This window comes from Pseudopodoces humilis, chromosome 17 (genome assembly GCF_049639895.1).
Source record: "Pseudopodoces humilis isolate 2021_Gansu_Grassland_sample_001 chromosome 17, ASM4963989v1, whole genome shotgun sequence".
In the NCBI taxonomy this organism is placed as follows: domain Eukaryota; kingdom Metazoa; phylum Chordata; class Aves; order Passeriformes; family Paridae; genus Pseudopodoces; species Pseudopodoces humilis.
In genome coordinates this window covers 14,745,887-14,773,575 of record NC_142216.1, presented here as the reverse complement: position 1 = coordinate 14,773,575, position 27,689 = coordinate 14,745,887, and the positions used below count along the sequence as shown (strand labels likewise).

Sequence of the window (27,689 nt, the reverse complement as noted above, 5' to 3'; positions counted from 1 at the left end):
GTGATTCATAAATAATGTTCCTTATGTAGAAAATCTCAGCACATTAAGAAGCATGACCAAGAAAATTAACATACTTTTAACATAGATTCTTTGTCTGAGTCTCTTTTCCCTTCAGTCAGTGGCTTTGTGTTGAGTTCAGCAGTCATGGCTGAGGCTTCTAAAAAGACAACCTCCAAATTACTAGGGATTAGTAAGTATAAAATACATAAATGTATGTATCTCACATAAAATATATAATAACATTTAAAAATATAACAATTAGCCATTACTTTCACTAGTGTTTGAAAGTAGAGTCTAAGAGGTCAAACAGTTTTAGTTCTTCTTGAGGAAGAATAAAAAGCTTGGATTTTATTTACTTTACTTTCTTTTAGGGACAGTGCTTCAGAATTTTTTCAGGAGTTCGAAGTGGAATTACTAACAGTGAATATGTGTATGCGTAATGGTGATGAAGAATTCCTCAAACATATTCCTGTACTTTTTTAACTGAAAGCTTTCTGAGAGATCTAAAAAGACATTTCAGTTGGTTTCTAACATGGATTTATGGAAGGAAAAGCTAAAGTACACACAAACAAATGCGTCGACTGTTTATGGTGGTGCATTTCCCCCCGATGATCTGGGGTTCTTTAAGAGAACATTCTTACATTTAAAACATTAAATGTTGGAACATTTAAAACATTCTTTTGGCACTGTCTGCTAGTCAGTAACAGAGCTGAGATTAAATACCAGATCCCTGGGCTTGTTCTTCTTCCATTCCTCCTGCTTGTCTCTCCTAACAAGTCAGGACACCTTCAGGCAAGCTGTAGCGTGTGACAGTCACTGGAAAGCTGTTTCGACACTAAAAAACGGGAGAAAAAAGGGAGGGAGGTTTATTTCACCCTGGGATGCAATAACATGAGGCAGAAGTCGCTCAGCTCTGGGGCAGACAGTCAGTGTGTCCCCCTCTGAGTGCCCTCCAAAAAGGCCTCAGGGAGGGCACGATTCCTTTGGGCTCCTGTGGGTCACTGCCCTGCACGGGAGCCAGTCCTCCAAAACTTCTCCAAAATGAGCTGAAATACGGGTTATGTTGGAAGGCACCACAGAGGGCTGCTGCAAGCCCTGTCCAAGCTGGGCTGGAGCACTTGCAGGTGCTGAGGAGAGTGCAGGCAGCAGGAGCACGGCCCTTTCCCCCAGCAGCGAGGACACCGCTCTGACCCCGCAGCGGGGCTGGGACTCGCCCGCCGGGCACGGCTTCGCTGCCTCCCGCTTCTCTCAGCAAGGAAAACCCCACTGTTTGTCCCTCTTCCAGCACATGAGAGGTCAGTGGGTTACAGGAGTCCTGGGAGAGTCACAATTTAAGGAGCGGGTGGTAAAAAGTAACAGCAAATGCTGCAAGAGCTGAAGGAGAAATGGAGAAGAGAGGGCTGAGGGGTCAGCAGGGGGTGGTGAATGGCCGATGAATTCCTGCTGGCCTTTGAGGCCCTGCCCGCGGAGAGCTAATTGCGATTGCAGCAGCTAATTTACAAACAGTCAGCTCCTTTTTGTCAGCAATTCAAATGTATATGCAGTGAAGTAAGTTACGCTATTTGAGCAAAGCTTAATGATTAATTTGAATTTAAGGAAGCCAAAGCTAGACACGTTTATCCGTTCTCAGTGTTAATTTAGAAATAACCACTGCCCTCAGAAGCACATACCTGATTTGAGTTGGAATCAACAAAACTGCTAACTAATGACCTGGGCTTGGGAACTGCTCATTTCTTCCCCAGGCTGTGCTGTAGTACCGAAAGCCAGGGACACCAAGCAGAGGAATGGCTGTCAGCACTTTTCTTTAATTTACTGGAACCACTTTTCCTGCTGCTCAGCATTCATCTGTATTTTGAACTCACTGTTTGGCACCAGTGGAGAAGGAATAACCAGCATCTCAGAGGAGAGTGGAATTACTTGGATGTGCAGTAGAGAACAGATGGCCAGGGTGTGCTTGGGATGTGCTTTCATGGTATTTCTTCTTTAAAACAAAGCATTCTAAATGTATTGGTTTATGACTGAATTGCAACTCAGAGCAACATATTCTGGTACGGCAGAATTGAACTGTGATTCAAACAGAAAACATGATATGCTGCTTCCACTGTGGGGCTTTCTGGAGATGAGAAATGCAGAGTAGGAAACCCTTCACACATGCACTAATTCCTGTACTACACCCTTTACAACCTCTCACCAGCACCCCAGTGCGAACAAGTTAACTGTGCCTTTTCTGTGGCCCGAAGGAAAAAGTCCAGCTGAAGTTGCTGATTTTGCTGGTAGAACACAAAATAGAGCTGTGTACCAAAGAATATACAAGCTGATTTTATGTATTTTCAAAATACAAAAGAACCTACAAAAGTTTATATAGATACAGAAAAGCAAAATGGTATCCTAGCAAGGTCCTGAAAATATTTGAGTCGCTAGAAAAAGCAGTTATTTGCTTCACTAACCTGTAAAGCAGACTGCTCCAACAGATAAACCCCTGTTTCTGTCAGTTTACTTTCTACATTTGGATGTTTTTTCCACATCCTATAAATAATCATTCCCATTGTATTTAAATTCTTCTGTAAACTAACAGTATAAGGAAAACCAGGATATTGTAATGACCAGAAAATTTAGATTCAAAATATGTACAATAAATTGAGTTTCCAGAATCAATTGGACAAACCAAATAGAGTGGTTCTTAAAAGCAGGGCCTTTCTATAAATAATCTTCAAAAATGTGAGATTTTAACCAGCAAGGCGACCAACAGTGCAGGAGATTAACTATACATGACATTTGAAAAAAAAAACCAGAGTAAGAGATGTTTAATTTCTATGCCTGATTTTACTTGGAACAGAAACACTTTCTGGATTTTCTTTATAAGGCAATATTTCAAACTGAAACTCTGAAATTACAGGTTTAAATTATTAAGTTTTATCTCTATGAGGAGCATTCTCGTAGGTGTTGCTGGCAATTTCACATCAGCATTTCAGTTTATGAGCTGCAGTTTGCTCTTTGCCTGAAGTAAACCCACAGGTTTATGTGCAAAGATCCCCAAAGCTCTTTAATCACGGGCTGCTCTGGCCATGTGTGGTACTTTACACACAAAACCCCCCTGTCCCCGGAGGCTTTCAGAGATCACATTCAGTTGTGGCAGGTGAAACTGTTCAGACACTTTTATGAATCCCTGATAAAGACAGAATTACTACCAAACCAGTTCTCTAAGGAGAGGAAAAGATCAGGAAGACTACAAATATATTTCAGGATGCAGAATTATGGTTATGATGAGAATGAGCAAGCTCTGCAGGCACCTAAAACAGGCAGCTCACTCTGCCTTCCTCACCTCTGCAGTAAAATTACCTTAAGAATAACTTCAGACAAAATAAAGCAGTTAAATACATAACCACTGGACAGGGGAGTTTGAAAACAAAGGATATACAAAAGAATTTTCCTGTGTAATAAGAGATGAAGTAGAAAGAGAGAAACCACAATCTTGTATCTTATGGTTACAAAGGTTTTAAAGAAATTGTTCTAGTGGGAAGTAGAAAAAAATGTATTGACTTCAATATTTTAGTGAGCAGCTTAATAAACATTTAGAGAATCTGTCTTTTAAGGAAGTCATATTTATGCCACTGCAGTAATAGATGAGACATAAGGAAATCACAGAATCACCAAGGTTGAAAGAGACCATCAGGTTCATCTAATCCTGCCATCTACCACCATAACCATCCTTAAACCATATCCTCCAGTGCCTTGTAAAGTTTTACTGAAAATATTACCATTTGCTGTTACTGCGAAGGCTTTAGCTTTCATAAAAAATTCCCTAGTGGGTCTAATAGGAGAGTTTAAAGTTTCAATGCATGTTATTAAACTTTCACATGAAAAGCTTTGACAAAAGAGAAACTGATTTTTTATCATCGCCTGAGTATAAAAAATTTTAATTCAGATTGCAAGGAAAGTCAAATAGAAACAAATACCATGGAGCCTTGGCAAATGACAGTAATTTCTGATAAAATAATGTTCTTCATAAGCTCTGAAGCACATGTCAAATTTTAAGTGATGAAAGCTGGTAAATGCTGAAGGCCAAGAAAAGCCTGACCAGATGATGGTACAAAGACAGTAAAGCAAAAGTCAGACTTTGACTTTAAAAGTTACAGTCCAAATAGCTGAGGCAAAGAGTGGTAGGTGGAAAAGAGTGCTAAGCAAATGGCCTTGCCTTAAAACATGCTCGTAAAATAGGAAGAGTAAACCCTGAGTTAAAATATATATTTGTGGCATAGTATAATAAGTGAAACCTGTTACAGTTAATAGGTGAAGTATAATGTTATAGTTTATATGAAGTATAATGTAATAGTAAATAGGTAAAACCTGTTTGCTTGAGTTTTCAGCCAGCAAACTTCAAGAAATTACGTAGCACACGATGTTGCATTATGTAACACATAATACAATTGTCTGAGAATGTTTTAATAATACTTGATTAAGAAAATATTAAAACCACTAGTGTTGCACCTACAGAATGAAAACCACTGCAGCCATTCACAAAAGAAATGTAATTATTTTTAAACAATAAATAGCATAAGCTTATGCTTTGTAGATAGCCTGGAAGGTGACCACCTGGAGTTTTAGAAAGTTTTGTTATGTGTAGTAATATGTATATAAAATATTTGTAATAGGTTCCGAACTATAGTTTTGATGTGGTTCTTAAATGTAATATTTAAAGTAATTATATGGCCTGTTAAAATTAGTATATTCAATAACTGAAGATTTGTGCACATCTATTGCTAATACAGATGGGATTGTGTGTTGAAGCTGCTTAGTTGGTATAAATATCTTTTATGCAAAAATAAAGGTATATTTCCTGCAGCTCATTCATATATAACACTTGTGCTTCTCAGTTTTTTTAGTCAGGTAAATAGGTGTGGAGTTTCTTAAAAGATAAATAGTAAAATCAATTAGGTTCTGGTGGGATAATTTGGACAATTAATGATAAATATTATTTTTAGTGGAACCTGGGGAGATTTACAAATATTTCTGCTTTCTTCATAGTCTAAATATTATGGAAAGGGAGAGCTCCTGGTGAAAGCTTGGCATGCAAGGTCTGAGCCACTGGAATTTGGGAGCACGACTGATCTTGCAGTGTTTTTTAAAGAAATTCAGATACATCCATGAATTGAGTGGAAGATTTTCAAGAAGCATTTAGAAATTCCTCATGCTTCCTAGATTTTACAAGAGAAGCGATTTCTGATGCTATCAAATATTTTCTCAGCTCATCATAAAACCACTGAAATTACCCAGGGCTTGAATTGTGAACCTTTACTTGTTCACAAGCAGCTGTCTAGAGCCACAGAACTGTGTCTGCTTCTAGTTCTCATGGCCACTCACATTTGTTTCTCTACAACCTTTCACACCAGGTGCCATTTAAAAAGATTTTGTTCATCCATCCAGGGAAAGTAAGTTTATAAAGCAAGGAATTGTGAAATTCTCTCCAGATCGTAAGAAACCAGTGAATCCAGTTTGTCTTTTGGAAAGTGCTGCGCCCTTTGACAGAGCCCTTAACAGTTCTGTTTTTAACAGATAATTCACCATTGCTTTTTTATCTTCCTAGATTTTTATAGCAGTAACAACACAGTGCCTGAAATACTGCAGGGAGAAATAAAATAAGGGACTGTGCTAATACCAGTAAGTCAAGTTTATCATTTGCTACACTGCAAATTAGCCCTTCTTCATTTAAATGAATTGAATACCATAAACCATAATGGTTAGAGACACGATATTACAGCTTCTATTAGCTGCTTCTATTGTAATTATCCACATTATTTTTCATCCACCAGCTTGCAAACATAACTACATGAAATGGCCTATAAACATTAGAGGTCAGAAATGAGAACTGAACAAAAGAATTTAATTCTCCTCAGGAAAATGGTATTATCATTTTGAAATTACAGGCTTGATTACTTCTGTTGCTTTATTAGAAGACTTATTTTTAACTCATGACATGGCCAGGAGGAGGCACAACAAAATATCCTGAACCAATTCCTGTCTCGGCTGTTAAGAGCATTTCCCTGTAACTAAGGCTTTGCAAATTCTTTATTTCACAAATAAAGACTTCACTCTTGCAATACTATTCATACTCTATAAATAAACTGTGTCACAAATTCTGCCTCACACACTCTCAGTATTACAGTCTCTAGAAGATGAAAAGGTGGAACTGGAGAGCAGCAAGAGAGAAACCACTAGATGCCCTCGTTCCCACAATCAAAGCATGCTAGGCAAAGGAAGCAGAAAGCAGAACATGCCTGCCTGAAAAAGTTGGTGATTCAAGCCAAATGTGAGAATGACAAGGATCTAAGAGATGTCAGATAATTAATGCCACTGCCTTAAAAGCACATGGTGTTAGCTTCATCCTCAGGGATGCTGTGATCCCGGGGGAAGGCTGGAGCAGGGGGAAGGAATACAAACACACACACAGAAGTTGCTCACATTCTGCACTGTCAGTGATTGTCCCTCCCAGTGCCACCCACAGGAGGGAATTCAGGCATATTCAAACGACTCCAAAGGAAGCCCTTTCCTTTCTGCTGATGACAGTGACAGCTGAGACAGCTGGACTTTCTCTTACTGAAGTTGACTGGTCTTCATCTCCGGCCTGTGCATTTATCTTGTGGAAAACCTCATGTTTGCATGTCCTGGCTGTGCCTGCACAAAACCCACCTGGTGTGTACCTGGGTGAGCTGCACTGCTGCATGTGCAGATATGGAAAAGTTGCATTATGTTCTGAATCAAATAAGCAAACTGAAATACTGGAGTATGTTCAGATTCTTTTAGCAGAAGGGAGAATGTGTGAAATCAGTTATTTCAACTGGAATTTAACAGTTTTCCAACTAGGAGCAAGACTGCTCTGAAGTAGCTATGACAGAAGTTAATCAGTGATTAACTCTGATCATTTTGTGGCAGCTATGTAGCCTCAAAGACTAAAACCTGTCACTGTCCCTGGAGAGATTTAACAGACATACAGATGTGGCACCTGGGGACACAGTTTAGTGGTGGCCTTGGCACTGCTGGGGGAATGGTTTGGCTTGATGGACTTAGAAATTTTTCTTTCCTTAACAATTCTATGATTCTATGTTTTCAAAACTGGGAATCAGGCCCTTCACCCTGTTGCTTCACCAAACTTGATTAATAGCTAAGAAAGTCAATCAAAATTAATGCCAAAATTTTGCTTCTTTTCAGGGGCTGTCCTGTTCAGATATATTTTACATATATACCATTGCTTTCATTTTTTATCTAATAAAAATAATTTTAAATGTGCAATGAAGCTGTATGAGAAAAAGTAACCCAAAACTCCTCAAAAAGAGAAAAATAAGAATTTGGAAGACAGTTCCAGGAACAGGTCTGACAGTTGATAATTCCTCTTGTAAACTCTAAATGGGTGAAATCTTTTATGACATTACTAGGTTTCTTTGCAACCACAGAAGAATAATTTTATGACAAATTAAGCACATTTTAAAGCAGCAGAATGTCTACAGTTATACATAATCCCCATTTCTGTGCATTCTGATATGTTAACAATGACATTTATAACCAGAGAAATATTTCACAACCCTTTTTTATTGTGCTCATTTTTCAGCAAGTTTGGAAGCCGGATAAATCATGGTCAGTGTGATTTGGTTATCAGACTGATGCTGCAGACACACTGGAACACCACAGCACAAAGAAATGGGGGGTGTTTCCTGTTCCAGGAGCTGGATTTAGTAGTACATGAAGTCAGTCCTAACATTTTCAAACTGCCTGGACAAGAAATAGCACCGTGTGTGAATTTAATGAAGTAGAATGTGGCTGTCAAGAGTTAGTAACAGCTGGCAGTGTATTTACCTCACAAATCCAGGCACCTTCTCAGTGCCCTCCCCTCCTTGTTTCCCTGCGTATCATGGACCTGTGATTCCTCCAGCAGGGTGAGAAACAGATTCCAGACACCACCAGCTACAAAGTAAGACATGTTTGTCATGCCAGCTGCCTCTGCTTTCTGGGCCTGTGTCAGCTCTGTGCTGACTCCAATAAACTCACAAAACGTGTTTTCTGCTGGAGGCACTGCACAGCTGACATAATAAAAGGTTCAATAAAAGGTTTTTCTTCAGTTTGAAATCCAGAGTTAATTAATATTTACACACTCTACCTTCTACCTTCATCACGGATAGCCTAAAATCCAGACAGTCTGGATCCTGTGCAGAATTGCATATTATGTAAGTGCTTGCAATCAAAATATCCTATTCCAGCCCAGCAGATGCTTTAATTGTCCCTCAGCAGCAGACATGATAATTTCCTGGACTTTTATAAACTTACAGAGATGCTTTCTCCCTTGACATCCCAGGTATACTTTCTGGAAGTGTGGCAAAACATTCAAATAAAAGGATGCTCTGTTTTCTGCATTTTGCATCCAGGCAAGAGTTTCTCCCCAAAATTAGTTTACTCAGTTCCAACCCTGAGCAGCAGCAGGAGTGAACTCCCTGCCAGGGTCAGTCAGCTTTGCTGAGAGCACATCCCAAAGCAGTAGATGTGGAGCTGTGCAACCCAAACATTTGCAGATCCAGGCACTCTGATGTGGCTGCAAGGACTGAAATGCCTGAATGACTGAAAAATACTGCCAAAGTTACCCCCTTTTCTGCTTGGCTCCCACTGAAGGTGTAGAAATATCCTTGCAGCAAAGTGCTGTGGGTTCAACCAGAGACAACATGTTTACAAAGCACTGGATTAAGCTCTGTACACACCAAGAAAATAAAAATGGCCCATTGAAAGTGGAGCTTTAAAAGCTAATTTAATAGGTTATTTTTGTTCCTACCTTCCTCAAGAACCTGAAGAATTTGATATAGAACAGATGGTTTAACTTTGGAGAATTCATGTGCACATTCACAGATAACATTACTTGACAGGTATTACACCAATTTCCTAATCCATTCACATTATTCCTCTGCACAGTCCTCAGAAGGAATGAAATAAAGTGGGATTATTTCTTAGGGCTTAATACTGCTTAGTATCTCTTTTGACATGTCTGGGACATGTAAATCACTATAAATTTCCTTCCAAAGTTAAATGATATACTGTAATTAGGTAAAGTGGAAATAGTAAAAATGTTCTGACATCAATTGCCAATTTATGAATAATAATGCAGATTTTTTGTTGCTGACTATTATAAGAGATAGCTCTAAATAAGGAACCTATGAAATAGAAAACTTCTTTACCTGTGCAAATATTAAAACTTTTCTGAGTGCACTTGTTTCAATATTTTATTCACAAAACCCCTCTTGTAATTGTCATTTGAATTAATATTCCTCAAAGATATTTACTTTGAATTTACACTCTTGCAATGGAGATGATAAGAAAAATGAGCAGCTACAGAATAAACTGTTCACTGCTGGCTCCTTGTTCATGGTTATAATGAAACTCAAGGTTTTTGTTACAGAACTGCAGAGGTTACTGTGCCTCAGAAAGAGACCTAGAGGGATCCTAAAGAGCTGTCTCTGAACTAAATCCATGAGACCACAAAAATGTTATTCAATCAGAAATACAAAATTTTTCTTAGGGAAGATTTGAATATGGCCAAATGTTTGGCCTTGCAGGGTTAAAGTACAGTGTTATTTCAGCAACTGAACATAAAAATCTATGTGTCTAAAATCAAGGAAGAAAGTAGAGAGAATAAGATCACAGAATAAATGGGCTCTGCATCTGATCATAACTTGGGGTCTTGGTATCTTGGTTGACACCAATAAGTGATCACTGAACTTTAAGATCATTTTGGTGTTGCTGCTCTGTTCTCATCCTGACCCTACCTTAGCATTTAAAGGAAGCAATGGGGCTCCACTGAAAGTCATGAGAGCATTTATTTTCTGGAAAAATGATGACATTTTACTGCCCAGGTTTTTTATGACACCTAGGTTATATTGCTTCAGTGCTTGCTTTTTATAGCTTTCTCCTCTAGCAAGAACTTTCAGTATAAATGTGGAAGAAATGTTTATAAAGAATCACAAAGAGAGGAATCTGGAAGTGCAAAATCTTACTCTGACTTACTTTAATCATCATATCTCATCAGGGGAACGTGCATTGTGTACATATAACAAATCCTATAATCCAAAGCCTCTCTTGTAAATCAACCTTTGGTGAAGCAAAAATTCATCAGCTTTCTGATACTCAGTGTTTTATAAGCACCTCGTTGGGTGTACTCTCAGGAAAGCCATCTTTTAACTGTTACAAGTTTGGTTTTGGTAACTGTACCACTGAAAAATAAAAGTACCACAAAGAGATTCACAAATACATGCATGCAGTCATTCCAAAATAAGAAGGTCAAAATACTTCACCAAAATGATTCATGTAAAGTTGTTTCATTACCTTTTTCTTACCAGTTTCTCTGACACAAAGGCCTATCAGCTGCTGAACATTACTGGGCAGCTTGGCCTCAGTCATTCTTTGAAAAAGCTGCCAGAAGCAACTTTCATGTCATTGTTCATTAACACTTTGATCACATTAACAAGGACTTGTTGGCAACTGCTGGTGCAATAAAATGCATTTTAAATGCTTTGGGTGTAGAATCTGCTGTGCCAAACCAGGCTGGCATTGCCCACTTTTGGAGTGTTGCATGATTTACCACTTAGCCCAGGCACTCTTGTTTGATTAAATCCTTCTTTCCTTGCTGCTGGGAAGCAGAATTGGCAGCAACAAAGCATCTTTAATATTCTGTGTAGCACACCTCTAGAGGTCTTTGAATACATAAGTTCAAATTTCGGTTTAAAAGCTCCCTAAATTTGATTTTACTTGGCTGCAAATAGGCAACCTGAAAATAAGCAAGTAAAATATTACAGCTGATGCATAAAAAATTTAAATTTCCAGCTACCAATGCACTTCAGTCTAAAGTGAAGCTCAATTGTAAGTCACTGCAGCATTCCCACCTTGTCTCTGTAGAGCTGCCCGATTAATGAATCTGTCACAGGTAACCCAGGGGCTACAGGATACAGCAGCTGGGGAGTGACATAAAATCACTTTAAATAAAGCCCTGCACACCTGTCAGATAGTTAAAACCTCTGCAAAGTGCAAACAGTTCATGATGTGAAGGGCAAGTTGCTTAATAGGGCTAGGAAGAAGCCATTCCATTGTTTTCAGAAGGAATTAAATCTGAGTAACATGATTATTGACAATTAGCAGTTCCAGTGCTCCAGCTGGTTTGTCTGAGCCTTGATGGTGTCACCAGTATATGGAAGCACTTTGGACCAGATTGTTTAGGTGTTCACTGGACTGCATTCACTCCAACACTTTCATGAAGATAGCTGTGCAATCAGTGAGATTTTGGTCTTTTCCAAAGAGTAGGAGGAGAAAAAGAAAAGCTTTGCTCATTAAAATGACAGATTTCCCAAGCAGGCAGTTAGAACAATGAAAAACAAAGCACATTTTGTAACAACCCATATACAAACAAAACACTTTGTCTCAAAAATTGGTGACTACTAAAACCAATGTGTGGACATTTTTTCCAAATTGGAGTTTGTGCTGCAAGGAGAACAAAACCATCAGCCTTAAGGAACTTTGAGGTGGAGCAAGGTTGTTAGCAGGAACATACCAGTAAAATGCTGTTGAGGAGCTGAAGTCTGATCTCACATTTTCCCCACCTTATATTATCTCCAGGGTTTTGGCTAGTACAGACCTCAGCTACTGTATGTTTTTCCAGATTAACATCCTCCTGAGAACTTGAATCACAGAATGGTTTGGGTTGGAAGGGACCTTAAAGATCATCTTGTTCCACTCCCCTGCTGTGGGCAGGGACACCTTCCACTGTCCCAGGTTGCTCCAAGCCCTGTCCAGCCTGGCCTTGGACACTTCCAGGGTTGGGGCAGCTTCTCTGGGCATCCTGAGGGCCTCACCACCCTCACAGGGAAAAAATATTTCTCAAATTTCATAAGTTTCTGGAAAATGTGGTTATTTTATTTTTCTGCTACAATTTCTCCCTTTCCTTATGAGGTTTCCTGGTTGGTTTTCCTATGGTTTTTGTAATGATATTTGACAAGGACTTGATAAGGACTTCTCTTGTTTGTCTTATTTAATAAATTTGAGATTTGGGGTTTGCTCTGTAGAATAAGTAAGTATTTTAAACTAACCAAAGTGGAACTTCAGTAGTTAGACACAGCAGAATTCAGAGATACTTGCCCAGACATCAGCTGGAAAACAAACATTGACTTTACTTCTTCAAGCATTTAAAATATTCACATTTTTCTAACCATTTTGCTTTGAAATGAAGAAGATGCAATAATTCAACAACTGTTCTCTTACCTCTGTCAACCTGAGCAGATTGTTTAGGGCTTGGTGAGGAGGGGAGCAGGCAGTTGTGTGACCCTGCAGTGACAATGCAGAAGCAATGTCAGACAGTTTCTTTGCCACAGCTTCTAACACACCTTGTGCCTGGCTGCAGAGCTCTCCCTTCCCCACTCTGACTTTGCTATGATGATGAAACACCACCAGGATTTATCCAGCTGGATTTTTTTTTTGCTGGATTTCTTATCCAGGCTAAGACTTCTTTGCTGCCTACTCTACCAACACTGACAAGCTGGGATAGGAAAAAAGGCCATGTTTGGATGGATATAATTTCTTCTTCAAATGTCATTATGGTTCGTTTCCTTCTGCTGTAACCTTGTGGTGTGGTCACAGGTGAATTGACAACAGGGCAGAACTGGAACAAGTGACTTTTAAATCTTTTCAAATAGTCACAATTTCATAGTGCTCAGTCTGTAAGACAGACTGGGTGAGGAAGCAGAAGACTGTGGCTGCTTTATAAAAGAGAAAATAAAATATTTATGAGATCTTTTTCTTTCTCTCTTCTCCATTCTTAGCATTATGGGAGGCTTAATCTGGATTTCTGACACCCTCACAATTTGGGATGTTCAGATAAGGAATTTCTATTCACTGTAGCAGGAACCTTCCATACTCTGCAGTCAGGAAGCTCTTTCATGGCTTCAAAGTTACAGCAAGCTTTGCAGCTGATCTCTGAGGTGTGTTCTGATCCAGGGTGCACTGCAGAAGTACCATCACAAACCAGTTCAAGGGGATGCTGCTAATGTGATTAAGGCACAGTAAGTGGGTGGCTGTTACACTGATTTTTCTTCAACCATTTCAATTTCAAGGAACACATGAAAGAGAATGCTAATTTTGTTGTTGGTGTTGTTTGCTTTTATAGCTCTCTGTACTACATAAACTCAAAGGAATGAAAATGTGCTGTACACTTTTCTCATGCTCAACTCTATCCAAATCCCAGAGGACATTTAAAAGAAGACTTCAAAAATTGCAGCAGGAGATCTGTTGTTTCTCAACTATTTCCTCATCTCATATGCTCAGAAACATAACCTGATGTGAATTTGTGATGCATTTCAATTTGGGAACTCTTACTCATCAGGAATTATTGTGGCAGCCCAGTTTCTGCCTGTGCCTTCTCAGGAAGACTGATTTTTTTTCATTGCAAACGGATTGCCTGGGATAAATACCTGACTTTTAGTCTGTAGGCAGGGAAGGTCAATAACAACCTTTATAGAATCTCTCCATAAAAGGTGACAATAAATAAGTCTTTAACCTCTAATCTATATTAACAGACTACCTTTATTTATTGTTTGACTCGTGCAGAGACAAAGATAGGTAATCCAAAAGGAGCAGTCACAATAGCAGGTAATGACCTTCTTTTACAAGAATGAGCAAAACCCATTTCACTTCAGCATCATGCACAGGGCTATTTTGCAAAGAAACACTGTGTGTTAGTTGTTGAAACTTTTTCATGCATTCCCCGAAACAAACTACACTATTCTGAATATTTTCTTCTCTGTGCAGTAAATAAAGTCTTTCATGTTGACAATGCTAATATTATATTTTAAACTATATTTGCATTTGTGTTTTTTGTCATTTTTTATTGCATTTTATAAATCCCAGAGCAAAGACCCACTAAGCTCACTCTGAGAAAGCCTCGTTTCTTGGGATAGCATCATGCAGTGACACAGGTGATCAGGTGGGATTTCAGTGAGGGTTACTGGCTGGATCTGTGGGGACCTTATTTCAACCAGAATTGTGGATAGAAGCTTGGAGTACAAGTCAGGAAGCTTAATTTTAATTAGTTTTTAAAAAGGAATGATTTCATATGAATGATTTGCAAGGGTAAATATTCATAACGCAACATAATCTTAATATATTTTAGTCCAATTAGTGCATTAAGCTATTTGATAATTGTAGAAGAGATGGGAAGGGGGAGCTGGAAGATAATTTTATCAGTACTTGTAATTCTGGGATATAACAGGGCCACTATGGCATTTGAAGGTAGAATAAGAAATTACTAGTAAACATTAATTTTAAGTTATGCACATGTTGTGTTCTATCTAATAAATATTTTCTAAGGTATGAAAAAATATATATATAATTAAGTGGTTTTTACTTACTTTTACATTTCAGTAATGCACAAGACAGGTAGCTGGAAAATGCTCTTCAACCTTAAATCACGTACCTGGAAATAAGAAGCTAATTTTTAGTTACAGGAAAATATCTGCTCACTATTTAATTTGTTCTTAAAATACGTCCTCTTGGTTTAAGAACACCTTAAAAGATAATTAAATTCTTTTTTTAGTCTCTCTTTTCACTAAATGAAAGAATCAATTTCTAGATGATTTTTAAAGATTTTTTCCTTCCTCTTCCTACTTTTATGAAGCCGTTTGTAACATCAAATGGCAAAAATCTCTCACATGAAGAAGCTGAGGTGGCAGGTGAAGGATTATTAAGAGTTGTAATTATGAGAGGGGTTTGTGAAAGCACTGAGTGTAACTGAATGTAAATTCTAGGGCAGTTTGCCTTGTCTTAGTGCAGGAAATATGAAAAGGAAGCCACAACAGTTCTGAGAATGCAAGATTTTAATTTTCTTTTCAGTTACTGAAGGAGTTTGAGACCAGTTCTGTAAATGTACAGAACGTGTTTTTTCGACTTATTCTGATTAATAAGAAATTGCAACAGAACTGCTCAGCACTGTGGGAAAGCTCAGTGGCAATTTTTGAAAAGAAGGCCTTGGAAACACATTGGCCTTCTAAAATAGAAACATCCAAAGCTGCCAGTCTTATTTTCCTCCATTTCTGGCTTTGCAATTGAGGTTTCTGATTCTCCCGTTTTCATTATGTGCAGTATTGTGTGGATCCATTCTAATAAATTCTGTTACTTGGAACAATGAGGTTGAGCATGATTCAAATCCTGAATTAAATGCAAATCTAGCAGCAGAAAAATGGATTTAGTGGTATGATACGATTTGTAATATAAATATATTGCATTAAATATAAAGTTTAATTAAATAGAAGAATATTGTAAGGACTGCCTTTCAAGCTAGCATTGTATCTGTGACTAATGAAACGTGTGCAGTCTGAGAACAGTGTGGAAATCACATGCTGGTGCCTTTGGAAGCAACATATAATATATATTTTTGCTTAATTTTGGACAAATGGTCTGTGTCTGCAGAAGACATCTCTTCTTCAGGGTCATCAATGCTGACCAAAAGTATTTTGATACCAAAAGTATTCAAAAATTTAACTTTGTGAATGAAATTGTGAAGCCTTTCTCCCAAACAGATTTACTGCAGGACTATTGCATTATTTCTTTGAACTTCAAAACAGAAGAAGAACAGATTTCAAATCATATCAGCAGCCAGATAAGTACAATCTTAATTGCAATATTGATATGGAACAACTTTAAAGCTTTATGGCTGTATAGTCCTTTGTACTAACATGGATCAGAGTAACACACAAAGAAGTTGGGCTGCAAACCCAGGACAATATTCCTACATTTCTGCTCAGGAATGAATCTTAGTTGCAAGGGAAGAAAAAATGATGTTGCTATTTTCCTATTCTTTTAATGGGGAAAGGGCTTTTTTTTGTTTAATTTGCTTTTTGTGAGAAATACTACTTTGTACATACACAAGGGAATTCAAATAATTGATGTTTAGAAACACGGAAGACCATTGTGATTTCTTTGCTTTGCAAGAAAATAAATGTCATAGGTACAGAAAATGTACCCTTGAGGAAACAAGTGTCCCATTTTAATTATGCCAAACAACTTTCTTGACAACTGGACAACATTTTCTGAACAACATTTTGGCAATAGAATGCTTTAAAAGGCATTTTATAAGGCTACACAATCCAAACTATTTAATTTTCTTAAGTGAAGTATTTTAGCAACTAGGAAGTAAGGGAATAGGAGGGAGAAGTTCCTTCCCTTTGTTTCACTGATGGTGAGGGGAAGTGAGTGCAGGCACATTTGAGTTGCTGTGATTGCACACAAACAGCACCTGCCTCCATTTGCCACAGCCATATGAGAATTGGAGACAAAACTAGAATTGCTCAACGTTTTCAGAATCCAGAACAACAGGTCATGACTAAATACTGCCCTCCTCTAATTTAAACTCAAGGAGAGCCACATACTTGGATTGCAGTGCAAATTCAAACCTTTGAATTTAGCTTGTCTTCCAAGTAATTCTGGCAAATGTATTTTCTTGAATGACTCTTCTCAAGCAGAAATAGATACTGAAATCAAAAGTGACTCACGGAGTCCTAAGGAAGGCAAGATTCTGCTTATATTTTAAAATTAATTTGAAAATTTCTAAGTATCAGTGACATTTTTGAAAGTGCTGAAGAGTTCTGCTGTGGGATATAAAAGTGACTATCTTGCTTTTAGCTCATCTGTCTTTCAAAGATATTTATCTGAAACTTTGGATAAATACACAGACCCTAAGATACACAAAATACTGATAACTCTCAAGGATTAGGCCATGCAAAACTAAACATGATTTTCTTTGAAGGTCATTCAAATTTTAATGTTTCAGGTATATAATATGACTAATTTCTTTATTTGAAATTAATTAAAATATTTAATATATTCAGCATACATCACTAGAAAAGTCATCTACTCTTTGGGTAGATGGGGTTCTCTTGTCATACAAGAAATGTTAATAACGTTGATCCTAAAAAGAAATAGTTTCAAAAACAACACAATTGAAATTTGAAAATACATGTGTTCAGGTTTCCACTTGCATGCTGCAGTACTTCCTAATCACATAACAGTGTCACTCCTGCACACAACAAGCCATCAACTATTTTTATTTTGACCTAAGCCTTTACACAAAGTATTAATTTACTTTGCAGCATAATGGAACCAGTTCTGCTGTCAGCACAGAGAGCTGCTGTGCACTGCATCAGAAAGAGAGATGACAGAAATTCCAGCAGCAGCAGAATTTAAATGTCTCGCCTGTAATTTTGTTCAGTAGCATCTCTGTACATCTGACATGTGAAATATGTCTTTAGCTTTTGAGACAACAAATGACATTTGGTTTTGCTAAGAAGGCTTAGCAAAGGAAAGGCACATTCAAAATGTCATTTTTGTTACCACAGAGGTGTCATCTAAAAATGAGCCTAAACATCTTTGGAATATTTTATTACTTGGAAATTTTTCCAAAAATACCATTAAACAATTCAATTTTTTTCCTTCTGGAAATGCAGACAAGTGGACCTAGTTTTATGCATTTATTTCTCCACTATTATTTACCCCAGCCCTCCCAATTCAGTTGTCTTGGAAAATTCCAAAACATGAGCTGATTTCTGAGAAAACAATGAAGACCACAGCAAAACCTGAGCACATTTCTATCCCATTTCATAGAGTATTAAGTCTAGTGCATTTTGAACTTCCAAAAGTTCAACATCCTGTAGGCACAGGAGAACCTATTTAAATAGGTTTAAATAGGTTTTATTTAAAAAGACCAGTTTTGCTGAATTAAAAATATAAACATAGTTGTTTGGAAAGACTAAAAGGCCTTTTCCTTTTAGTCTTTCCAAACATTTTCATTTTTTCATTTATCAATGTGATAATAAGATTTCCTTAAAAACAGATGAACTTCAAATGTCCTTATCATTAGCATGCTGGTATTTTCCAGTATTTGTATTTGCTGGCAACCTTTTTGTCCTTCCAGGAGAGAGCACTTATACTTATTTACACAAAATAAAGACAGCTTCTCTTTGTAAGTTCAATATTTTGGGCAAGCAGTAATATACCAGTCTTCTAGCCAGTCTTAGCAGGAAATAGTCCTAGTGCTGATCACAATGAGATGACTCGTGGTCTCAGCTCATTTTGAGAAGTTTAGTAAACATGTTATCTCTAGCACAGGGTTGATGTAATGTTTATAAGTTCAGTCTGTCCTGTTTTGCCATTGTTGGTGATACTCTTGTTACCAAAACAGCCTAAAAGTCTTTTCTTCATCATAACCTTCTGAAGGTCACATAGAGATGATGTTTCATCATGATCTAATATTTGAAACACATTTTTAAAGAGAAATCTTCCATGTTGCCAAAACACCTCCCTGAATTTAAAACTTTAATTCTTATAATAAAGCTTGAACAACTTGATACAACAGACAGCTTTTAACTCATCACCTGATGTCTATGTAAGTAAAATCCATTTTGTCTAGATGATGAATAAGGTGGGTTATCTGTATGACTGAAAATGTTTACTTAACATTATGGTTAGATGAGCATGTGTATTTATTAACATAAGGATCAATACATGTCCCTCAGGACACTTGAGCTGACATAATCACAGAGATAAAACTTTAAGTAGAAAGAAAGAAAAAAAACTCTGCAGCCTGGATAACCTGTTCTGTAAAGGTTCTGAAAAGGCAGCAGGTTTGTTAATACTCTTTTTACACTCAACACATTTTCCATTTCAAACTATCTTTAGAGTGTTTGAATTGTGACTATGATCACGTCACCCACACTTTTCTCCCTTTAATTTCTAGGCTTGTAGCCTATCAGTTTAAATGAACTCAGTGTAATCCTGGCACTCCAGGCTGCAGTGACTCCATCACCTCTGTGCTCATGTGTCACCATCTGGAACCTCACTAGAAATGCTGCCATGGAAAATCAACCCAGCTCCTCAATCCTGAGCCGTGTCAGGAGGTATCATTTAATTAGTGTTCCTTTAATCCTTCTTCATCTCAAGTAAGAAGTTATAACTGAATGTGCACATCAGGAAGATCTGATGTCTAATGAAGTATAATTTTTAGTAATTTTTGGAATAAACCAACACTTTTAAATTTTGCAGCATTATACATGTATAGAATATTTATTATATGGAAACTCACTACTGCTCTCATGCCTCAGTGCAGCAGGGATGAGTAAGAAGTCATAGGACAAGTTCTGTCTTCAAGATCTCAGCAACTTCTTTAATTACCTCCATATACAGAAACTTCTTTCCAAGACAAACTTCCTTGGATTGTGCAAATGTCTTTGGTTTTTTCCTACCTTTTGCCTGTGATTAAGGTCCTCAGGAATTTCCTTCAGTACTTCACTAGGAAGGTGCCCATGACACTTTAAGGGAGAGCATCCAACACCTTTTATTTGCTATGTACATAATCTTTTATCATTTTTGCCTCAGCTGCTTCAAAAGTTGGGGTTTCAGGTCTATGTGTAAACCAACAGAACTCAGCTCTGTGTGTGATATCTGAAAGGGCCAGAGCTGTGCCACTTCAGAAGCACTGAACATGCAGTAAGAGAATGAACCAAGTAAACAAAATACTCCATTGCCAAGAAACAGAAAATGAGGTGATAAATTATATAGCTTACTATTATTAATTACACTTATCTAAGTATTACTCTACCAGCATAAAACATCTTATCTTAAACAAAGCCATAAAAACAGTTGCATAAGAAGTTTCAGTAATGCAATACTGGCTGCTTTCAGGCCTACAATGTCTACAAACATTTCTGCCAATTAGATCACCCAAATATGTGACAAGCTCAGATAATCTGCTAAAGTCACATTATATTTTCTTTTCAGTTGCATACATCGTTGCAGAAGTAGCACTGAAAATTGGAATTTCGCTTTCACAGAATCACTATATAACATTTCTGCAAAAAACATATTTGGCTCTATTAAAATCAAATCTCTTTTTGTTTACTCTTATCAAATTCTGTGACAGAAACAACTGGTTACTAGTAAATAATGCAACAATACTGCATATTATTTGTTTCCTATTCTGATAGGTTTCTCTAGTGTGAAAGAGATTTTAGATCTGCAGTCTGGAGTACAAGGGTGAATATACAAGTTTTTGATTAAATCGTACTTTAGTGACAATTTTTTTTAATAATACTGTTTTGCCTCCATCTTGTTCAGTCTCAGCTCAGGATAAAGAGTGTCCTGACAATGACCATGTGCCCACTCTGAACCAGTAGTAAGTGCTGTTCCTGAAGGTCATTTCCTGCTTCTTCACAATTTGGTACCAACCTTGTTTAGCCTGAAATCAGACAGTGCTGGAGTTCAGGGCTTCAAGCAAATTGAATGAACTGAGTCATTGAGCTGAATGTTCTGTGCAATTTCATCTTTTTAGAGTTTAAAAATAAGTGTAATAAGTAAAACAGCCCAGTTTGCAGATGCTGAGTTCACAGCTGCTGATTTTGTTTACTGATGCATAGTCCTACTCCATACAAAAATTTGAACTTTCCTGTCTTAAGACTGCAACACACTGGTTCAGGGAAATAAAGTACAGGGGAGGTTAGAACAGAAGAGATGAAAATAAAACAAATAAACAAGATACTCTACAGCTCCTCCTAAATCTGTGCTTAGGTTCCTGCCAGACATGTTTCACCAGGATATCAGCAGACATTGGTATTGTGCATGAGCAATGTTCCCATTTAATGTTAATTTTTCAATAAAGGAAAACCAGGAACTTCCTATGAACTTCTGAAAAAGTATAAAGTTTGTATGAAATGTGCCTGAATCTCAACACCTCAACAACAGCTTTTGCATGTGAACTTTTGCACTGAGCAAGTTTTCCCTCGGTGTCCACAGAAAATCTGAAAAGTGCTGTTTTACACTGCTCCAGAGGACACAGAAAATGCCAGCAAGAGCACACTTGACTTACAAAGTCACACATCAACATGTCTGTGTACACATTGCCTCAAAGAAATCCCTGGAGAACTGAGCTGCCACTGAAATATAAAATATAGAACAGGTATTTTAAAAAATGTCTCTTTTTTACCAGTTGTCATCATGTCCTTAGTTCTGAGAGTCCCCACAGAAATTTTGCTTATTTCTTTATGGAAAGGCTGTGGGATGTAACACACATGCAGACATGGCACTTGGGAACATGATTTAGTGGTGGCCTTGGCAGTGCTGGGTTAGTGGCTGGACTCAGTGATCTTGGAGGTATTTTCCAACATAAAGTGTTCTATGATTCTTTTTATCTGTTACTCCCCTCTCTGGTAAACAGACCTTTAAAAAGGGAATATATGGGAGCAACATCACAGGAGAAATGAGCACCAGCTGAACACAATTCTCTATTCAGTATTTATTTTACTATAACTATGCACCAATAACCTAAGGCACAAGGACATATGTTAATATTTTCAATTTGCAGGTCTCTAAGAAGGCTGGAATAACACAAGTGAAAAGATCCTTCCAACCTAGTGAGCAAGAACAGAAAGGCAGGAAAGCTTCTGAAGAGTCACATGGCCTTGAGGAACAAGGCAAAGCTATTCTGCATTAGAGAAAGGAAAGAGGTTGAATTCTGTTAAGTTCCTGCCACAAAAAAAAAAAAAATTACGTTTGTTAAAAACAACAGTGCCAGTAAACAGGATCAATTTGCAAGAAGTTTATGCTTTTTGTTCCAGCAAACCTGCTTTAAAAAATATTTTAAAATACATTATTCCATACTTGAAATCAAACTTAGTCAAGCTCATGAGGTCTTTTGGGTTTGGTTTTTTGTTTTTTTTTTGGTGGGGTTTTTCCCTTGCTAAATGCCTTATAAAGTATAGACTGATCTACAGGAAACAAACATTTGATCATTTAAAAATAAATGTTCAGCTTTCTATCAGACAACTGGTGAAAAACTTTTTAAGTCAGTTATAAACGGTTTGTTTTTTTACTTGGATTTTTGCTTCTATTTAGTGGTGTTTATTCATTCTATGTGCCCATTTTTATAGAAGGAACACAAGACTACTTGAAAATCTGTGTAACAAAGTACAATATGGGGGGGTCTGAAAATTTTGCATATAAAAAGACATGTCAAGGAATATTTATATCTACTCTTGAAAAAAATAAATACATGGGCCATTGCCTGTTTTTCAGGAATTTTAGAAGGTATCAGAAAAGGATATTGAATTCCTTTTTATATGATATTAAGAATAAATATTTCTTCTGTATTTAGTAATGTTACTCCCTGCAGTGGGCATGGTTTTGAGGTTCACTGGCATTGCTCACTCCATGGATATTTGCTCAGTGAAGTACAATTCCCAGTTTCTAGTCAAGGCAGACTGGAGATCACTTCAGGAGCCCCTGATTCCTGTTTGAGCAGCTGGAATGGAAAGTTCTCGTGCACAGGGAGCACTGACTGTGGCATTGCTATGGCAGGTGCCAGGCATTCCCACCTCGCTGCCAGCCAGGAGCTCTGCCAACCTCAGCACCCTGGGACAGAAGCTCCACCAGCCACTGCCTCTGAAGCCACAGCTGGGGCTTGAAAGGGACTCTTGAGGACAGGCAGCAAATATTCTTCTAGAATTTAGAATTCTATATAAAAAAATGGAAACCTTTGCCTCTGGTCCAGGCAGTAGAAGCTCTGTTGAACTCTCTAGCATCAGAAATCACGCCCAGCACACCTCTGCTTCTGTATGATCCCCTTGGACTAGCACAGGCAGGGGGGAGCAGGAGGAGAGAGGACAGATGGCTAAAATGTCTTCTTGTATCCCATCAGTCCGAGCCTTACAGTGGCACACCACCACATGGAGCCTTAACCAGCTCCTTCTTCTTTTGTTCCAGTCTGTTTGTCTCTGATGAACACACTGTACTTTAAATTGATTCCCAGAACAATGAATAAAAAATGAGCAATTAGGCAACCTACTTTCTCCTAACCTTATTCCCACCATTGTCCATCTGGTCTCATGCTAAACAATTCATTTAAGAGGGGCTCTTGCTCACTGCCACTCCAGCAACTTTCCTTTTTGATGTCACCTCCCTCCCCAACTATCAGAGGCAATTTCTGCCAGTGTCTCCCTCCTCTGTACTTATACTTTGCATGCCCTTCACAGCACTTGTCCTAACCACCTGCATTCCTATCTTGCCAACATAGACACATTTAGTTCTCTTAAAGCAAACATTTCAAATGAGACACTGCAGAAGGGAGAAATCACGAGGCAGCCAGAGCTCTGCAGTACAGACAGGTTGGATCAGTCACTGTGTACTCACCACTCTGGAGCAGCAGGACCATGACTGTGTCATGCAAGACAGCTGCTCAATACCAGAGCACTGGAAACAGGATTCTTCCTATTCTGCAAATTAAATCTCTGTTCAAATCTAAATAGAGCAATGTTTGTAAGAAAGTAACCCTATTTCTACTCCCAGCCACTGGCTCTTCTGCACATGATCCTCTAAACCTTTTGTGGAGTTAGGGTTGAGAAATTAAGTCATTTGCAATGGCCATTGCATGGCAAATTCCTTTTGGAACATGCAAAACACAAAGATGACTTTGAAATGCTCATGTCTAAGCTGTTTATTTCCATAAGAAACAAATTTTCATTAAAATGTTATTTTCTTTTCAGTAACTGCATAAAACCCCCCAAGCGTGTTATGTACCCTCAAGAGGGCAGCATGGTATTTCAAAATTCACCTTACAAAGGGGATTATGCCTTAGCATAAAAGAAGGCTCTAATGAGAGCATGGAATTGGTATTGCTGTAAACGTTAATTATAAAAAAATTAGGCAAAAAAGAAGGTAAGTCTGTGACAGGGCCATTTGCTCACCTGTCCATTGCTGCTGCTCATGTAGCACCACAGGGATCACAGAAGCAGCTGATGCAGGACTGCAGTTTCCATGTCAGTTCTTGCTTAACCAGTACCAGCTGTGAGCAATCTATTCAAAATTGTGGTGGCATTGTGTATAGGGCAAAGAGCAGCCAAGCTCTGTGATAATAAAATTTGTGCCTGTGAGTGGTAATAACTCTATTCATGCCTTCCAATGGTATAGAGAAATTAAGGATTTAAGGAACACTGACTACAAGGTGATCCCATGAGTAACTCAGTATGGTTGACTTTCATGGCACTACATAATTCTGTCCTTCCACGAAAGTATTGTTTCATCATAGAAATTTTTTTTCCCCTCTCTTCTTATATAAAAATTCCAGTGTGGATCTGTTCTTCACCAATTTTTATCTTCTGATTCTTGTGTCAACATTATCAGTTAGCCCTTACACTGCTTCTGTTTGGTTTAATTAAACTTGTTTCTGTCTTTCATGCTGTGAAAAAAATCTTCCAATTTTTGATCATTTTAGTAAAAATTCTGTCTGCCTGTTCCCATGTAAATCTTGCCTGAGCAAAGATAAAAACTGTGTTCCAGGTGAACAATCACTGCCACTGTCCTTAATATCTCTTCAAGTATTTCTATTGGAAATTCATCATGTCACCATGTGCTTTTTTGAGCACTGGTGACTTAGGGATGGCAATGGTAGCATGTATTTGGAAGACTTGGAGAAGGACCAAGCTTGGGAGTTAGCTGCAGGTACAGGCTCAGATTCTGCCATCACTGCAGCAGACCAAGACAAACAAGATTGTATCTCCCAAACATCATTTTAGAGTGGTGATAATATCCACCACTATCTACCTGGTACCACAGCATTACAACTCTATAGAAATATAATACCATACATATTAATTGGATACTTTTCAGCTCACTAAAGTAGTGCCTCTGCTGTAATTCCCTCAGTAATGTCCAAGGTCAGCTAAGTGCTTTGATACTGGTATATCACTACATAACCCATACTACATCATGTATTAGGATAATTTCTTTGCCCAATTGAATTTTCCAAAACAAAACTTCTCTCATTCCAGAAGAGTGCTTACTTGAATTATGCCTTAAATTGGTGGGATTATTTTCATAAATCCTGTGTACTAAGGAGAAAATTTCTAACAGCACTTCTACAACTACTGCTACTTAATACCCTTCTACCATCCAAGTGTAGTTCATTGAAAAATAAAAATTAATTTCTTCCTGATTTTCTGCAGGGTTTTTTTTTTTTTTGTTATTTCGGGGTTTGTTTCTGAGAAAGCATTTGACCTGAAACACAAAGGACTACTGTCATCAGTCAAGTGCCCAGTGATTGCACAATGGAATAATCTGAAACATTTTTCATATGGTCAGGAACTTATACATGATATCCATCCCAAATGTATCAAATCTTCCCAGGTTATTTGTGTTCAGCACAGTGTGTTTTGACCCAGCAGGGAATCATCTATGGCTGGGCCAAGCCAATCCTGATGGGGACATTGAGATGGTATCAAACTCCTGCAGTGTTGGCTCAGCAGGAGCTCAGCAAGTGCTAAACCCCTGGCAGAGAGCAGAGCCCTGCTCCTGTGTGCATCCTGGGTGAGCTGGGTTTGGTGCCCTGCCAGCCTGAATCCCACTACAGACAATGTGTTTGTGATGTGGGGGAGGTAAGCAGTGCTACAGGGGAAGACAAGCTGACACCACACTCATTGGCCGTGCGCTCACATCTAGCAATCAATTTTCCCTCTCTCTGAGAACATGAAATGACACCTTGTGAAACACAACATCCATAGTATCATTGCACAGCATCCTAAACAGGGAACAGGTCATCCAGTCCTTGGCCTAGGAGCTTGGTGAGCCTGGATGCCAATTCCAACTGTCTTGACACACAGAGAGCTCCAGAAAACACAGAATTTGAGAAAGGACTCAAAGTGAAAGACATTCTATCTCATGCATGTGGTGCAGTTCAGCATCTAACACAAAGGAAAATGCAATAACAAGTTCCTTTCTCCTGTTCCTTGTTCACCAGATAGTTTGCAGGATCATTTCATCTCTCAGAATCTATCAAAGCTTCTTGTCTAAGCAGGAATTTGTCCCACTCTCCTAAAGTTTATTGGAGAAAGCTGTTGTAATTCTGCATTTCAAATAATAATCCAACTAGATATCTTAATTTTATGAGGTTTCTACACATTTAATAAGTGATTTGATGAGAAATAAAGCAAACACTAAAAAGCTTTCAGAATGAATCACCTCAGAGCTGAAAAAAGATAAAAGACACCTGACTTAAAAAAGGAACAATATTTTCATGACTGACCTATACAAGTGGGCTCTGAAATGACATAATTTCTAGGAATTTATGGGTAGCCCTTCTACACGCCTAGATCACTGATTCATTCTGCTACTGTTTAATACTCCTGCTTCTTGTAATGTGTGGACTGTGCAGATGCAACCTACAGCCTTGTTGACATTTAGCCGACTCCTCTCAGAATTTGATTCAGAGATGGGTTTTCTTGCACACTCCTATCTATGGATTAGTTCTCACAGCTTTTTTATCTAGCTGAGAAAGGAAAGAAGAAAAAGTGACACTCTGTGACTCTTCAGAATAAATCCCTAACTCAGACATGCAGCACTTGAACAGCTCTTCTGATATGGCTCCATACAGGTGGGGAAACTTCAGCTGGAAAAGGTTCTTTTTTTCTAGCTGATCTCTGTGTTTCATTGTCCCAGGTACACAGCATTATTCAGTTACACAAAGGAGGTACAAATGGTACTATTTGCATATGTGCAGTTACATTATGGTAGTGAAAAACCACGAGGGTAGCATTACTCAGTACCAGCCACTGTCATCATTTATCTTGTTGAGAAGCTGCTCACTGTGAGCTTAGTCCTGCACTTCTCTCACTCCGCAAACTCCTCCTGACTCAGATTCAGTAACCATTTTGTTTTGTTTTGTCACTTGCCAGGTGGCAAAGCTTAAAACTGTATCCTCTGGTAAGAAATGGCAGAAAGAGACGGCTCTAGTGATGTTTCCCTCCATCCCAGTACACGTGCTGTACCGAGGTTACTGTCTCTTGACTGGAGACACTCTCAGCCTTCCCAGCTGCAGAACACAAAGTTCCTTCTCCTCAGTATGTGCTGTTCCAAACCTGCACTGGAAGTAGAGCAAAGCCAAAGCAGCCTGTTGTTTTCAGTCCAAGTGCCTGGACTCTACAACCATTTGCCCCCTCCTACTCCCAACCCCAAGTTCTACATGACTGCATTCTGAAAAGCATTAAGTAATAATCCAGCAACAACAACAAAAAAAGGAGCTTTCCACACTTAAGGCAGATATACAATTATTTCCTTTATATATATATATATATATATACACAAAAATATGTTTTGATCTGAGAGCTCAGCTAAGTAATTTAGTGGTGCCTACTGACTTCTGTTAGCCTCCTTGGCATTATTATTGGATAAATTAACTCAAACAGAAGGCTTATATATGATGAAAAAGATCTCTGGCTGGAGTGTGAAAGAGGTAATAAACAGTTTTGCACTCTGTCCTCCAAATACTGAAAGAAACATGGCAGCCCAAAACATTCCAATTGGAAGAGCACATTGGAAAAGGAGATGGAGAAAAGTAGGCTCTGAAAGAAAGATCATAGGAAAAAATAATACAGATTAACAAAAATTCTGTAGGAGTCCTGTTTCTTAACATGTGTTAAGATTTCTATCATCACTGATGTTAATAATTGACATGAAGTACAGTGGGAGTTAGATAACAGCAGCAACGTTCAGGCCAGGACTCATTTCATTTTCCAGTAGTGTGAGGCACTGAGTAATGGGGAAATGCACAGCCATGTCAGAGACGATCTTGCTTCACTGAATTA

General features: G+C 38.2%; 2 long non-coding RNA genes across 2 annotated transcripts; one reads left to right on the top strand and one right to left on the bottom strand.

Annotated features, from left to right (window-relative positions):
- Positions 1-776: 776 nt before the first annotated feature.
- On the bottom strand, positions 777-24,973 carry LOC148182964 (uncharacterized). The gene is made up of 4 exons (XR_015774053.1): positions 23,799-24,973; positions 14,424-14,488; positions 12,283-12,345; positions 777-835 (listed from the first exon to the last, which is right to left on the bottom strand). It is a non-coding gene; the product is annotated as an uncharacterized LOC148182964 (long non-coding RNA).
- Positions 13,952-21,728, top strand: LOC148182965 (uncharacterized). Its single transcript, XR_015774052.1, has 4 exons — positions 13,952-13,999; positions 18,803-18,962; positions 20,854-21,016; positions 21,422-21,728. It is a non-coding gene; the product is annotated as an uncharacterized LOC148182965 (long non-coding RNA).
- Positions 24,974-27,689: the final 2,716 nt, after the last annotated feature.